Source organism: Stenella coeruleoalba, assembly GCF_951394435.1.
Source record: "Stenella coeruleoalba genome assembly, chromosome: 3".
Classification (NCBI taxonomy): domain Eukaryota; kingdom Metazoa; phylum Chordata; class Mammalia; order Artiodactyla; family Delphinidae; genus Stenella; species Stenella coeruleoalba.
The window spans coordinates 139,192,931-139,209,867 of record NC_137148.1 but is presented as its reverse complement, the minus strand read 5'-3'; the positions used below and the strand labels follow the sequence as shown (position 1 = coordinate 139,209,867).

At 38.7% G+C, this 16,937-nt stretch overlaps 1 long non-coding RNA gene across 1 annotated transcript in view; it reads left to right on the top strand.

Moving 5' to 3' along the window:
- Window positions 1–16,937, top strand: part of LOC307185041 — a 299,877-nt gene that overhangs the window by 170,978 nt on the left and 111,962 nt on the right. Inside the window, exon 3 of the long non-coding RNA XR_013827861.1 lies at window positions 6,762–6,898. This is a non-coding gene — a long non-coding RNA (uncharacterized lncRNA). The remainder of the gene's footprint in view (window positions 1–6,761; window positions 6,899–16,937) is intronic.

Here is a 16,937-nt window from a genome sequence, read left to right as displayed (position 1 = left end):
GAGCATCGTCCAGTGACAAATCCCCAGCATGAAACTTCGCAAACCACTTTTGACACATTCGATCAGTCACAGCACCTTCTCCATAAACTGCACAAATCTTTTTGTTTTATTTGGTTTTGACCTTTCTTGAAATAATAAGGCGTAAGATACTGAAAATGTTCCTTTTTTTCTTCCATCTTCAATATTAAAATGGCTACACAAAAATTCACCAATTTTGATGTCTTTTTTTTAATGCACGCTGATATGACTGCTGTCACAGTACAGTCTAACAAAATTGTTTCGAATGAAGTTAAAAACAACTAAGTGTTGCTAGAGCCATCTTACGGAACAAACAACGAACATTTTGGCCCACCCAATACTTGCCTTATTGCAATAGATGGATCCCCATTCAATAGGTGTAGTGAGGATTGGCATTTTTGTCTTATTATTGTTTAGTGAGAAAATGCCCAATATTTCACCATACAGTGTAATGTCAGTTATTGGTTTTTCATAGATTCCCTATATCAGATGAAGTGAGTTCTAGTCTGTTCCTAGTTGACTGAGAGTTTTAATCATGAATGGGTGTTACATTGTGTCAAATGTTTATTCTTCATCTATTGAGATTACCATATGGATTTTTGTTTTTAGTCTGAACATGGTAAGTTATGTATATTGATTTTCAAATGTTAAACCAGCCTTGCATACCTCAGATAACCCTGCTTGCTAATGGTGTGTTATTCTTTTTATGTATTGCTTAAAACATTTGACTTAAAAAAAATGATGCTTGTGTACATATTTTTGAGAGATGTTGATTTGTGCTTTTCTTTTTTGTCATATCTTTATCAGGTTTGCTATTAAGATTATGTCAGCTTCATAAAATAAGAATTGTTTTCCCCCTTTTAATTTTATGATAGAGTTAGCATGAGATTTGTGTTATTCTTCCCCTAAATGTGCAACAGACTGCATCAGTGACAGACTGATCTAGGCCCATCTATCTCGGCCTAGAGTTTGGGATGGTGTTTAATAATGAATTTGATTACTTAATAGGGGTATTCATATTTTCTGTTTTGTTTCAGTCATGGTAAGTTGTCATTTTCAGAAAATTTGTTCCTTTCATCTCAGTTATTAAATTTGTTAGCATAAAATTATTCATACTATTCTTTTATTATCTAATTAATTCCAGTTTTAATGTTCATTTTTACCCATAACTTAAAAAAAATTCTAACAGGACAGATATTTTTGTGGTACTTTTAAATTTATTTTTTGCTTAAATAAACTTTTAATTTTAGAATAGTTTTAGATTTACAGAAAAGTTGCAAAGTTGTTACAGAGAGTTCCCGAATACCCTTCACTGAGTTTTTCCTATTATTTACATCTTATATTACTGTGGTTCATTTGTTACCACTAAGAAACCAACATTAGTTCATTACTATTAACTAATCTCCATACTTTATTCAAATTTTAATAGTTTTTTAATACTGTCCTTTTTCTGTTCCAGAATCATCCAGGAGACATTACATGTCTCCTTAACCTTCTTTTGTCTATGCTAGTTTCTCAGACTTTCTGTTCTTGTGTTTTGTTTGTTTGTTTTTGTCTTGTGATGACCTTAACAGTTTTGAAATCAAGCTTTTTTATAGAATGTCTCTCATTTTGGGTTTGTTTCAAGTTCTTCCTCATGATTAGTAGTATATGGTTGTGGAAGATCACAGAAGTGAAATGCCAGTCTCATTATATCATATCAAGAGAGTATACTGTCAGCATAACTTATCACTAGTGATGTTAACCTTGATCATGTGGTGGAGGTGGTGCTTGTCCGGATCGCCACTGTAAAGCTACGTTTTTCATCCTTCCATACTCTTACTCTTTGGAAACAAGTCACTAAGCACAGCTCACACTCAGGGATGGAGAGTTAAGTCCCACCTCCTTGAGGGGCAATATCTACTCAAATTATTTGGAATTCTTCTGTAGAGGATATCTATCTCTTTTATGGGAGTTTTTTTTTTCCTTTACTATACCATAAAAATTTTTAATTTCTACTTGTATTATATTGACATCAAGTAGTGTGGCCAAATTGTCCCCACTTCACCCCACCCCCACCCCCACCTTCCCTTTCTCTCCAATCCAGATTAGAAGTTCAGTTATACTGGTGAGCAAAACTAATCAGTTTTGTTGATTGATATAAACATTGTGGTATTTAGGAGAACTTGTTGCCATTTTGCTTCCTTCTTCACATGAGGCTACTGTTCACTAAAATAATAATTTATCAGCAACATCAACAGTTTAAACCCCAGTATGGAAGTTATAAGGTTGCATAGCAGACAATATCATAATGCCTTTTACTCATAAAACATTCTCAACTGGGGATGAGTGTTCATGATGTTTGAAACATTTATTGAATTTGCAGAGTGTCATGACCATACTGTTTTTGGTATGGGTGGAAGCGAGTAATTCTACTTTTGAATCATAGTATAGCAATGAAGGCTTTTAAAGAGAAGGAATGAGAATAGTAGGTGCTATTTTGGCTCTGAACAAAAATACCCAGTGAACTCTGCCTGCTGCCATCACGAGGCACCTGGTGAGAAACACCTGCAGCTCCTCTTTTCTACCATTAAAGAACTTGATGTCAGGAAGTTAAACTCTTCCAATGACACATTCAGAAAAGAAAGAGTACAAAGCCTTATATACTTAGGAAGTTCGTGTAGCTTTTGAGAAAATGGCTTATATCAAATGTCCTTCTCCTCAGGATGATAAATGGTATAGGCATTTTTAATGACATTAATTGTGAAGTATCTTTTGTATGAATTCCCTACCACTCTTTAGAAATAAATGGTAAAATAAATGGTATAAATATTTTGGTTGATACTCTTTCAAAGTAGTTTCCAGGCCTATACACAAGTATATGTATACTTATACAGTGCTCTAATCATACTAAATATATTATTTTAGGACAAATATGAGCATTTCTTCATATTATTAAAAACTTTCACATCATTTTAATGTCTACAGCATTCCAGTGAATGGAGACACTGTAATTTAATGAGTCTCAGATTATGAAACTGTCACAAACAGTGCTAATGAACACATCTGGATAGTCATCTTTGACATATTACTGATTATTTCCTTAGAGCAAAGTTTCTCAAACTTGGCACTATTGACATTTTGGGAAGGAAACATTTTGTTGTTGTTGTAGGGGACTGTCCTGTGCACTTTAGGATGGTGGGCAGCATCCCTGGCCTCTATCCACTAGATGCCAGTAGCACCTCCACTCCTCGCTGTGACAGCCAAATCAGTCTACAGACATTGCCAAATGTCCCCTAGGAGCCAAAATTTCTCCGCCATTGAAAACCACTGACTCAGAGTAAGTTCTTTGAAGAAGAATTTTCACATAAATGATATGCACAATTTAAAGTTAAAAAAAAATCTGTGTGGGTTTTATTTTCAATTTGAAGAAAGTAATAGGATATAGAGTGATAACTTAAAAATTTGTGAAAAAAATTTTTCCTAAACCTCTCCTACCAAAATTCTTAGAGTTAACTGTGCCCAGGGCTTAATACAGCAGGGTCCTATTCCACCTTAGCTACAGAAAAATCACTCTATGTAGCAAGAGAGTGACAGAGGGAATTCCCTGGCGGTCTAGTGGTTTGGGCTCCATGCTCTCACTGATGAGGGCCCAGATTCAATCCCTGGTCAGGGAACTAAGATCCCACCAAAAAAAAAAAAAAAAAAAAAAGAGAGAGAGATAGAAATCATGGATATAGGAGAGAAGGCCCAACTCTCAAACTGCTTCTCATCTTTTTGACTCCACAGTATTTTGTGATCTCAGATTCTATAACCATGTTTACACATTTTTGTTTTTGTTTTTTTGCGGTACGCGGGCCTCTCACCGCTGCGGCCTCTCCCGTAGCGGAGCACAGGCTCCGGACGCGCAGGCCCAGCGGCCATGGCTCACGGACCCAACCGCTCCGCGGCATGTGGGATCCTCCTGGACCGGGGCACAAACCCGTGTCCCCTGCATCGGCAGGCGGACCCCCAACCACTGCGCCACCAGGGAAGCGCACCATGTTTACACATTTTTGACCCCTAATGTTTTTCTTTTCTAGGCAGTAAAGAGGACTAAATGTTTAGATATTGAAATAAGTCCAACCAGATTCTGATACTGTCCCTTACCAGTTTCTAACTAGTTGATCTTGGACCACTTTAATCCTCTTTCTCTATCTGTAAAGGGTCCACCATACAGAGTTGTTGGGAAAATTAAATATGAGATGTTTTAAATCTTGGCACCGAGAAAGGACTCGTTAAATATTATCCACTTTCCCCCCAACAAGTTGAAAGAAGAATTATTTATTTTCTCAATTTAATTATATACTTCTAGGCCATCTGAGGAGGCATTAAAACAGAAAGCATTGTCCTGAAACTTTTTCATTGGTATAATAACTCATGTGATATTACAAAAGTAAATTTCATAATTGTGTATGAGACACCATGGTGGCTGCTATTTGAGTTACTTGGAACAGTATCCCATTGGGTGAGTGTGGGAAGAAAATACTAGATGCTTGATTTTCTGTGTATTTTAAATTTCATCCATTTTATTTTCTACTTTTATATTTGCTAATATTTTAATATATTAGTACAATGGTGTGATGTATATGATTTATAAGTAAATAAAAATACGTTGAGGATGCTTGTTCAAAGTTTCTTTACTGCTGGGGTGTGAGGTCAACATCTATTTTGGAGACCCTTGACCTGGAAGACAGCTTTTTGCTGTTTCTGTGATTTGGGATGGAGGAAAGGAGTCATAAATTTCACTGCCTGTCAGAATCCCCACAATTCACGGAGGGTTATTTCAACATCATTATGCATGAACGGGCCTCTCACTGTTGTGGCCTCTCCCGTTGCGGAGCACAGGCTCCGGACGTGCAGGCTCAGCGGCCATGGCTCACGGGCCCAGCCGCTCTGCGGCATGTGGGATCCTCCCGGACCGGGGCACGAACCCGTGTCCCCTGCATCGGCAGGCGGACTCTCAACTACTGCGCCACCAGGGAAGCCCCGAGGCATGTTTTAAATGTTCCACCCTAGTCTCTCTTTCAAGATTGGTTGGAGTAGGGAGCAGGACGAAGTATTTTCCTATGTCACTGAGAGTACCTGGGAAGGTATTTCCCTCTGTTTTGAAAATGGAAAATAAAATACTACCTTTCTCTTTTGAAAAAAACTAAGCTAGGTATTAGGGGACAACAATGTCCAAATTAAATCTTCTCCTTGTGCCTTTCTTCAATTCTCCCTTGAATGGAATACGGATATCTAAAAGATAATGGAGATGTATGGTAAGATTGGTGGCATGTAAAATGGTGTCAGGGTTCAGAAGGTGTTGGGAAGGAGTGGGTTGTGTGTTTGTGTGTGTGCACACACACAGACACTCGTGTTTGAATGGGAGAACCAAGATTCATGGGTTCCAGGTGTCTGACAGGTTCTTTACATGGAACATTTACATCATCCATATTCACCCTCATACAGCCAAGACATGGGAGAAGAGAATTTCTTGCCCTTCTCATGGTAAAAATTTTCAACATAAAGGAAAGATAAGGTGGAAAGTTAAGGTCCTGTTGTATCCCACATTGGCCCTTCTCTCACTGCACAGGCTATCAGTATTTTGTGTATCTTGTACTTCCAGAAATTTCTATGTCTACAAGGAAAAAAATACATATACAGCCTTTTCACAAATAAGATCATAATGTGCAAATAGAAATCATATTAAAGATTTGTTATCAAATTGCTTTTCCTCATTCTGCAATAAAATTGGGATATTTTCCGTATCAGTATATATAGATTTACCTCATTCTTTCTAGAGGCCTCATGGCATTCCATTGCATGGATTTACTATAATAAATTTAGCTACTTTCTTATTCAACACTGTAATATTGTCTTTTGGCTGCGTTGGGTCCTCGCTGCTGCGCAGGGGCTTTATCTAGTTGCTCTGCTACGGTGTGTGGCTTCTTATTACGGTGGCCTCTCCTGCTGCAGAGCATAGCCTCCAGGCATGCAGGCTTCAGCAGTTGTGGCATGCGGGCTCAGTAGTTGTGGCTCACGGGCTCTAGAGCGCAGGCTCAGCAGCTGTGGTGCACGGGCTTTGTTGCTCCGTGGTATGTGGGAACTTCCCAGACCAGAGCTCGAACTTGTGTCCCGTGCATTGGCAGGCGGATTCTTAACCACTGCGCCAACAGGGAAGCCCCAACACTGTAATATTTTTTGCATGTATCTTTGAATACTTTTCGAGGGATACATTTATAGAAATGGAATTACTGGCTCAAAAGGTATGCATATTTAAAATTTAAATCCATCATGAGTGCATCAATTTATCTGCCCACAAGTGAGACATTAAAAAAAATTCATATTGTTTAATTTTTTTCTTTTTTTTTTTTTTTTGCGGTACGCGGGCCTCTCACTGCTGTGGTCTCTCCTGTTGCGGAGCACAGGCTCCGGACGCGCAGGCTCGGCGGCCATGGCTCACAGGCCCAGCTGCTCCGCGGCATGTGGGATCCTCCCGGACCGGGGCACGAACCCGTGTCGTTCGGCACGGACTCTCATCGGCAGGCGGACTCTCAACCGCTGCGCCACCAGGGAAGCGCCCATATTGTTTAAATTTTATGGGCAAAAAAGGCACTTAATTTTTTCTTTCAAATATTGAGTGATATTGTGCATCTCAAAGCGGTCATTTGTAAACGTGACTGAGGTTAGGGCTCTTTCTACAATATGTTTGTTGCATCCTAAACTGTTTCTATACTTAGGGTCGCCAGAGAAGCCAGAGTGGAGACTGCAGGGAGTACGGGTTTGAATGAACTTTGGCTGCTCCATCAAGCATGCTGATCACTGAGGAAACAACAGAAGACACACCCAAGTGACTCATCCCCCAAATCCAACAGAGGTAATAGGATAACTTACATTGCACAGCCTTTTGGCTATTTAGTTGGATGTATGAGATCAACAGTGCACACTTTCTCTGCTGGATGTTGCTTTGGGAAAGAGACTTATTGGTTAGATGTCACATTGCAATGCAGTCAGGGGCTTTGGGACCTGATTCCCAATACTCAGAAGCATAGAGAAAAATTATTTAGCATCTTGGCCTCAGGCAACCATATCTACTTCATGGAGTTGCGTCAGGCATCAAATTCTATGGGGATGTACTACTGTCCACTGCATTAACTATCCTTCATGTTGTTTCATTATTTTCTGAGGCTGTACTTCGTATTGGATGGTGGAAAGCTTGAGGCTAGAGATAACCAAGGTGGCAATTTTAAGAGGCACATGAAATAAAAACGTGAGAGGTCGTGCACGTGGATGTAGTTTTACCCGGATTGGATTCATGTGCTATAATTAGTTTTAAATTTATTACTATCTTTTTCATGAAATTCAGATAGTCTGACTAGTTTATATTCTCTAAACATTTCTTGTTTTACTCTTTCATCAGATTCCACTCTTAAAATTCACTGCATGGTCTCCACAGACAAGAAGTGAAGGTTCTGCATTGCTACAGCCTCTCAGTTAAAAGACAGGGAATCCACATTTTCCCTCATTTTACTCTTAGGTCGCCAGTATGTTTTATAGTCTCCCACACACTTTTCTTCTCTCAAAGACATTTTCAAGTTTAATAATATATTTTTTAAAAGTCAGATAATTTTCAGGTAATAAAATTCTGGAATCCTGCAGACTTTAAAAGAAATACAAAGAATTTAAAAAAACCCTCACGTACCGAGCCATTTACCATGTCTATCTAAAAATTACAGCTACCCATTAGTAAGTTGCATTATAGAATTGCTAATATTACCTACTTTTTAAAAACATTAAAACAAACTTCTTTGGAAGTGATGTTATTTACCAAAAACAACAAGGCAGAATAAGGCATATATCTAAGTTGGTTTAAAATTGAAGTATATTTTATGTAAAATGGGACATTTTAAAGAATAATCTGAACAGGGAAGTCTTTTCCTACATAAATATTTTATAACGTCGTACTGTGTAATATGGGAGTTTTTCCTGTTAATTTGTGGTTTTGAGAAGTATAGCTCTTAGTTAAAAAGTACCCATTTGAAGGTTTCTTAGCTTTCATTATGAGGGTACAGTGACCAAAAAAAATCACGTGTCTCATAGTATTCTATGTACTGCATGTAGTCTGGTCAAATGGAATCATCTACTTCAAAAGTTATTGTGAAAGAAAACTGAAAAAGAATAAATTGTGTGTAATTGTGTTAAAGAGTAAGCTTTTACTGATCAGCTAGAAAATAACAAAGACATATTCGCTGTCTGTGCCTGGGTAATCAGTGGGGGGTTAGTAATATTATTTTGTACAAGAAAGAATATTTTTTAAGTGTGTTAAGTTGTTCTTTACTGAAGGGCATGAGAACATTGCATAATCTTTAACTCCTGCCAGAGAGGCTTTGTCACTGGGTAGAATCAGTTTTATAGTCTATTCATGTATTCAACCAGCATTTATTGAAACTCTCTTCTTTTTATTCACTCTGCTAGGTACAGAGTTTGGGGTGAACCACGTTGGGGGTAAAAAAATCTCAGGGAAGCACACTGCCTTAAGTATTGACAAGCTTGAGGATGGGAGAGTATAGAGAGACTATCATGTAAATAATAAATGATAATACAAAGAAGAATGAGAAGTAGTCATCAAAGGTAAAAATGACATAATAATAAGTGCTAATATTAGCATAGTGTTTACTAATTACCCATCATTAACTAAGGAGTTGACTCTGCACAGTGGGTCTTAGGTCATTTCCCCAGCATCCATTCCCCTCTCTGTCTCCATCTCATACTTACTGTGCAGTTTATAGGCAGATAAATATTTTCCAGGGTTTGTAATCCCCTCTCCTATGCTACAGTGATTGGTCCATTTGAGCAGGTCTGAGCCAATTAGTAATTCCTCTGATCCAGGCAATGGTTCCAGAATGGGCTTGTTATTCACACTGGACAGTGGGACCTGAGAGGTTTTCTAAGAATGTCTGGAAAAGTTCTCCATTACTATTCTGGGAGAGCTTTTCAAAGTGATCATTTTCTTCACTCCTTTGTTTTGGATGAGGAAGCCTATAATCCAATGATAGCCTCTCATAAGCATGAGGGAGAACCAGCCTTAAACTGAATCTGACACCTTAGAAGACAGAACAGAGGGAGAGAAATTAGATCCTTGATCCATGGCTGAACCACTGAATCAATCCAAGGCTGAAGCCTACCTTTCCTCTGGACTTTGAGAAAAGTGAGCCAATAAAACACTTTTGTTTTTTTATGCTAGTCTGAGTTGGGCTTTCTCTTACCTTCAGAGAGTCTAAATTATACCAAGGAGGTTTCTTTTTCAGTCTTCATAACAAACCTATGAAATAGATGATATTATTGTCATCATTTTATGGATGAGAAAGCTGAGGCCTGGAAAGTTCAATAGCTTGCGCTGAACCACGAAAGCAGTAAGTGGTAAAGCCAGGAGTTTACCTGTGGAGTTTAATGCTAAGCACCGCGTCCTATTGCTTGCCATGCTTGGGGTTGCAAAGAGCATGTCAGTTAAGTTGTAGGAAAATTATCCCAGTGCTGGAAGCACTGGCTTTGGGCCTGTAGGTGGAACTTAAATCAGCACGAGATGGAGCTGAAGCAGCAGATTTGGAGTAGAGGGGGTCAAGTGGCAGTGGCTGGGGGTCTAGTCCACGTGTGGCCTCTCAGTGGGGGAGGGGCAGCACCAACAGGAAAGCCTGGAGGTCCCCCAGAGGCTAGAAGACAAAGAGGGAGATCAGAAAAGGGTGGCATGGTCAGACAGAGGAAGTTCAAAGGAGAGAGGAGTCCTTGAATGGAAATGGTGACTCAGCAGAGGAAGCAGAAATACTGAGATTGATAATGACCTACTTGTAGTCCCTGAGATTTGGGGATGATGGGACTAGGGGTGGATTAGTGGGGGGGAGGAAAGATGACATCACCAGGATCTGTGTACACTTGAGAGTTCAGTATTATCATTATCTGGGCAACGCCAAGTTTCAATTTAGGAGAGAAGGTAGAGGAAGTCTTACTAGAAGGGTTTGAGTGAGAATGTGTGTCCAAGGGTTTAAAAGAGCACAGTGAAGGGGTACTAGGGGAATGGAGGGGAGAGGGGGAGGGTAAATGAAATGGAGAGAACACAAGCATGAGAGGGCTAGCGGGCTAGCTAGGGAAGCAGGTGTGTTTTTTTTTTTAACATCTTTATTGGAGTATAATTGCTTTACAATGGTGTGTTAGTTTATGTTGTATAACAAAGTGAATCAGCTATATGTATACATATATCCCCATATCTCTTCCCTCTTGCGTCTCCCTCCCTCCCACCCTCCCTATCCCACCCCTCTAGGTGGTCACAAAGCACCTAGCTGATCTCCCTGTGCTATGCGGTTGCTTCCCACTAGCTATCTATTTTACGTTTGGTAGTGTATATATGTCCATGCCACTCTCTCACTGTGTCACAGCTTACCCTTCCCCCTCCCCATATCCTCAAGTCCATGCTCTAGTAGGTCTGTGTCTCTATTCCCATCTTACCCCTAGGTTCTTCATGACATTTTTTTTTTTTAGATCCCATACATATGTGTTAGCATACGGTATTTGTTTTTCTCTTTCTGACTTATTTCACTCTGTATGACAGACTCTAGGTCTATCCACCTCACTACAAATAACTCAATTTCGTTTCTTTCAATGGCTGAGTAATATTCCATTGTATATATGTGCCACATGTAAAAGAATGAAATTAGAACACTCCCTAGCTCCATACACAAAAATAAACTCCAAATGGATTAAAGACCTAAATGTAAGGCCAGACACTATCAAACTCTTAGAGGAAAACATAGGCAGAACACTCTGTGACATAAATCACAGCAAGATCCTTTTTGACCCACCTCCTACAGAAATGGAAATAAAAACAAAAATAAACAAATGGGACCTAATGAAACTTCAAAGCTTTTGCACAGCAAAGGAAACCATAAACAAGACCAAAAGACAACCCTCAGAATGGGAGAAAATATTTGCAAATGAAGCAACTGACAAAGGATTAATCTCCAAAATCTACAAGCAGCTCAATAATAAAAAAACAAACAACCCAATCCAAAAATGGGCAAAAGAGCTAAATAGACATTTCTCCAAAGAAGACATACAGATTGCCAACAAACACATGAAAGAATGCTCAACATCATTAATCATTAGAGAAATGCAAATCAAAACTACAATGAGATATCATCTCGTACTGGTCAAAATGGCCATCATCAAAAAATCTAGAAACAATAAATACTGGAGAAGGTGTGGAGAAAAGGGAGCCCTCTTGCACTGTTGGTGGGAATGTAAATTGATACAGCCACTATGGAGAACAGTATGGAGGTTCCTTAAAAAACTACAAATACAACTACCATATGACCCAGCAATCCCACTGCAGGTGTGTTTTGGTCAATGTATCAAAACGAACAAGGTGTGGAAATGTGGGAAGGAAAGAGGCGGCTTCCCAGGTTGCATTTACATTGTGGATTCCTTTGCAATTCTGACTCCCAGTGCTTTACGTCCTGCTGGCAGAAGGGAACCGAGGTGGCTATGGCAACCTGACAAGCCCCTAACAGTATTAATATTCACAAACATCTGAAGGCTGCAGTCTCTTAAAAACAACAATAATAGCAGCAGTGGCAGCAGCAACAACCACCATAGTAATTTGTAACTCTTCCCTCTGGAGAAGCACAGAGCTGCATGTATTGTATTTTAAATAATCAGTCACAAATTAACTAATTGCTGCAAACCTTAAACCTGTTTTTCCCTCCAGCTTGTCTTTATCTGCAGATGTCAAAACAAGTAAAATAGATGGACCAGATTTCCTTCAGATGTTTGCCGATAATAATTGTTCTCTTAAAAAATTAAAAATTATATAAGTCTGAGAGCAAAATTCCTTCCTGTGTTGTGACTTTAAAATGTCTTGTTTTTGCCTTTAAATTTCTGTTCAAGATTTTTAAACTCTGCCTTGCTCCTTTTCTGAATCATCAAATCCAGTGGTTCACCTGGAGAACTGGTTAAAATTCACCTTGGAAGAGCAATTAAAAATGCACATTGTTGGTCCTTACCTTAGAGAAGTAGATTTATTAGGGCTGGAGGAGGGGGTTGCCAACGCCCAAGTGTTAGTTTATGGAGGTTTATATCAGGGGTACTCATGCTAGGAGTTCTGTGCTTTTACTCCCACCTTTCCCTTTCTTTTTGGCTCTGAATGAAGGCTCATTGGTGAGTTGCTGAGCCCTGTCGTGGGTGGAGAAAGAGGAGTGCTATGAGACTGACAGCAGAGCAAGAGCGTGTAGGCAGTGAGGCTCCCAGAAACCTCTGATCTTGCACAGGGTGCTGAATAGGAAAGGCACAAGGCAGGATAAAGGTATGGTTCTGCACATTTATGTTGTCTGTTGAGGGCACTGAGCAGAGAAAGTAGAGACTTTGATCTCTTTCATTTCTGCCTTTCCTTCTGGAAAGTTGATAGGGTGGGGTCGTGTAAGGGCAGAGATTAGAAAAGGATTTTCTTGTTCATGCTGTCCCTTCTGTGTCCCTTCTGTGTACTGTAGACATAGGGACTCGGTGAAATTGTGGAGAGTTAAGGCACACCCTAGCTTCTGTGTGTACTGCTGTGCGTTCCACAAAACCTGTTACCCATCCAGTGTTTTGGCTTGAGAGGATTTCTAGTTTCAGAATTATCATTGAACAGGATCAGTGGATGGAAGTAGATAGTTTAACTGTTGCCTTGTGTTGGAGGAGGACATTGAGAGGACGTGACTACCACTTGACCTGTGAGCGGGTTTTATAGTGTCTGACCTTACATTTAGGTATTTAATCCATTTTGAGTTTATTTTTGTGTATGGTGTTAGGGAGTGTTCTAATTTCATTCTTTTACATGTACCTGTCCAGTTTTCTCAGAACCACTTATTGAAGAGGCTGTCTTTTCTCCACTGTACATTCTTGCCTCCTTTATCAAAGATAAGGTGACCATATGTGAATGGGTTTATCTCTGGGCTTTCTATCCTGTTCCTTTGATCTACCTTTCTGTTTTTGTGCCAGTACCATACTGTCTTGATTACTGTAGCTTTGTAGTATAGTCTGAAGTCAGGAAGCCTGATTCCTCCAGCTCTGTTTTTCGTTCTCAAGACTGCTTTGGCTATTTGGGGTCTTTTGTGTTTCCATACAAATTGTGAAATTTTTTGCTCTAGTTCTATGAAAAATGCCAGTGATAGTTTGATAGGGATTGCATTGAATCTGTAGATTGCTTTGGGTAGTAGAGTCATTTTCATAGTGTTGATTCTTCCAATCCAGGAACATGGTATATCTCTCCATCTATTTGTATCATCTTTAATTTCTTTCATCAGTGTCTTATAATTTTCTGCATACAGGTCTTTTGTCTCCTTAGGTAGGTTTATTCCTATATATTTTATTCTTTTTGTTGCCATGGTAAATGGGAGTGTTTTCTTAATTTCACTTTCAGATTTTTCATCACTAGTGTATAAGAATGCCAGTGATTTCTGTGCATTAATTTTGTATCCTGCTACTTTACCAAATTCATTGATTAGCTCTAGTAGTTTTCTGGTAGCATCTTTAGGATTCTCTATGTATACCATCATGTCATCTGCAAACACTGACAGCTTTACTTCTTCTTTTCCGATTTGGATTCCTTTTATTTCTTTTTCATCTCTGATTGCTGTGGCTAAAACTTCCAAAACTATGTTGAATAAGAGTTCTAAGAGTGGGCAACCTTGTCTTGTTCCTGATCTTAGTGGAAATGCTTTCAGTGTTTCACCATTGAGGACGATGTTGGCTGTGGGTTTGTCATATATGGCCTTTATTATGTTGAGGAAAGTTCCTTCTATGCCTACTTTCTGCAGTGTTTTTTATAACAAATGGGTGTTGAATTTTGTCGAAAGCTTTCTCTGCATCTATTGAGATGATCATATAGTTTTTCTCCTTCAATATGTTAATATGGTGTATCACGTTAATTGATTTGCGTGTATTGAAGAATCCTTCCATTCCTGGAATAAACCCCACTTGATCATGGTGTATGATCCTTTTAATGTGCTGTTGTATTCTGTTTGCTAGTATTTTGTTGAGGATTTTTGCATCTATGTTCATCAGAGGTATTGGCCTGTAGTTTTCTATTTTTTCTGACATCTTTTTCTGGATTTGGTATCAGGGTGATGGTGGCTTCGTAGAATGAGTTTGGGAGTGTTCCTCCCTCTGCTGTATTTTGGAAGAGTTTGAGAAGGATAGGTGTTAGTACTTCTCTAAATGTTTGATAGAATTCGCCTGTGAAGCCATCTTGTCCTGGGCTTTTGTTTGTTGGAAGATTTTTAATCACAGTTTCAATTTCAGTGCTTGTGATTGGTCTGTTCATATTTTCTATTTCTTTCTGGTTCCGTCTCAGAAGGTTGTGCATTTCTAAGAATGTGTCCATTTCTTCCAGGTTGTCCATTTTATTGGCATAGAGTTGCTTGTAGTAATCTCTCATGATCTTTTGTATTTCTGCAGTGTCAGTTGTTATTTCTCCTTTTTCATTTCTAGTTCTGTTGATTTGAGTCTTCTCCCTTTTTTTCTTGATGAGTCTGGCTAATGGTTTATCAACTTTGTTTATCTTCTCCAAGAACCAGCTTTTAGTTTTATTGATATTTGCTATCATTTCCTTCATTTCTTTTTCATTTATTTCTGATCTGATCTCTATGATTTCTTTACTTCTGCTAACTTTGGGGATTTTTTGTTCTTCTTTCTCTAATTGCTTTAGGTGCAAGGTTAGGTTGTTTATTCGAGATGTTTCCTGTTTCTTAAGGTAGGATTGTATTGCTATAAACTTCCCTCTTAGAACTGCTTTTGCTGCATCCCATAGGTTTTGGGTCGTTGTGTCTCCATTGTCATTTGTTTCTAGGTATTTTTTGATTTCCTCTTTGATTTCTTCAGTGATCAGTTCGTTATTAAGTATTGTATTGTTTAACCTCCATGTGTTTGTATTTTTTACAGATCTCTTCTTGTAATTGATATCTAGTCTCATAGCGTTGTGGTCAGAAAAGATACTTGATACAATTTCAATTTTCTTAAATTTACCAAGGCTTGATTTGTGACCCAAGGTATGGTCTATCCTGGAGAATGTTCCATGAGCACTTGAGAAAAATGTGTATTCTGTTGTTTTTGGATGGAATGTCCTGTAAATATCAATTAAGTCCATCTTGTTTAATGTATCATTTAAAGCTTGTGTTTCCTTATTTATTTTCATTTTGGATGGTCTGTCCATTGGTGAAAGTGGGCTGTTAAAGTTCCCTATATGAATGTGTTACTGTCGATTTCCCCTTTTATGGCTGTTAGTATTTGCCTTATGTATTGAGGTTCTCCTATGTTGGGTGCATAAATATTTACAATTGTTATATCTTCTTCTTGGATCGATCCCTTGATCACTATGTAGTGCCCTTCTTTGTCTCTTCTAATAGTCTTTATTTTAAAGTCTATTTTGTGTGATATGAGAATTGCTACTCCAGCTTTCTTTTGGTTTCCATTTGCATGGAATATCTTTTTTCATCCCCTCACTTTCAGTCTGTATGTGTCTCTAGGTCTGAAGTGGGTCTCTTGTAGACAGCATATATATGGGTCTTGTTTTTATATCCATTCAGCCAGTCTGTGTCTTCTGGTGGGAGCATTTAGTCCATTTACATTTAAGGTAATTATTGATATGTATGTTCCTATTCCCATTTTCTTAATTGTTTTGGGTTCGTTATTGTAGGTGTTTTCCTTCTCTTGTGTATCTTGCCTAGATAAGATCCTTTAGCATTTGCTGTAAAGCTGGTTTGGTGGTGCTTAACTCTCTCAGCTTTTGCTTGTCTGTAAAGGTTTTAATTTCTCCATCAAATCTGAATGAGATCCTTGCTGGGTAGAGTAATCTTGGTTGTAGGTTTTTCTCCTTCATCACTTTAAATATGTCCTGCCAGTCCCTTCTGGCTTGCAGAGTTTCTGCTGAAAGATCAGCTGTTAACCTTATGGGGATTCCCTTGTGTGTTATTTGTTGTTTTTCCCTTGCTGCTTTTAATATGTTTTCTTTGTATTTAATTTTTGACAGTGTGATTAATATGTGTTTTGGCCTGTTTCTCCTTGGATTTATCCTGTATGGGACTCTCTGTGCTTCCTGGACTTGATTAACTATTTCCTTTCCCATATTTGGAAAGTTTTCAACTATAATCTCTTCAAATATTTTCTCAGTCCCTTTCTTTTTCTCTTCTTCTTCTGGAACCCCTATAATTCTAATGTTGGTGGGTTTAATGTTGTTCCAGAGGTCTCTGAGACTGTCCTCAGTTCTTTTCATTCTATTCTGCTCTGCAGTAGTTATTTCCACTATTTTATCTTCCAAGTCACTTATCCGTTCTTCTGCCTCAGTTATTCTGCTATTGATCCCTTCTAGAGAATTTTTAATTTCATTTATTGTGTTGTTCATCATTGCTTGTTTCATCTTTAGTTCTTCTAGGTCATTTTTAAATGTTTCTTGCATTTTCTCTATTCTATTTCCAAGATTTTGGGTCACCTTTACTATCATTATTCTGAATTCTTTTTCAGGTAGCCTGCCTATTTCCTCTTCATTTGTTAGGTCTGGTGGGTTTTTATCTTGCTCCTTCATCTGCTGTGATTTTCTGTCTTCTCATTTTGCTTATCTTACTGTGTTTGGTGTCTCCTTTTGCAGGCTGCAGTTTCGTAGTTCCTGTTGTTTGTGGTGTTTGTCCCCAGTGGCTAAAGTTGGTTCAGTGGGTTGTGTAGGCTTTCTGGTGCCTGTGTTCTTGTGGATGAGGCTGGATCTTGTCTTTCTGGTGGGCAGTTCCACATCTTGTGGTGTGTTTTGAGGTGTCTGTGGACTTATTATGATTTTAGGCAGCCTCTGTGCTAATGGGTGGGGTTGTGTTCCTGTCTTGGTAGTTGTTTGGCATAGGGTG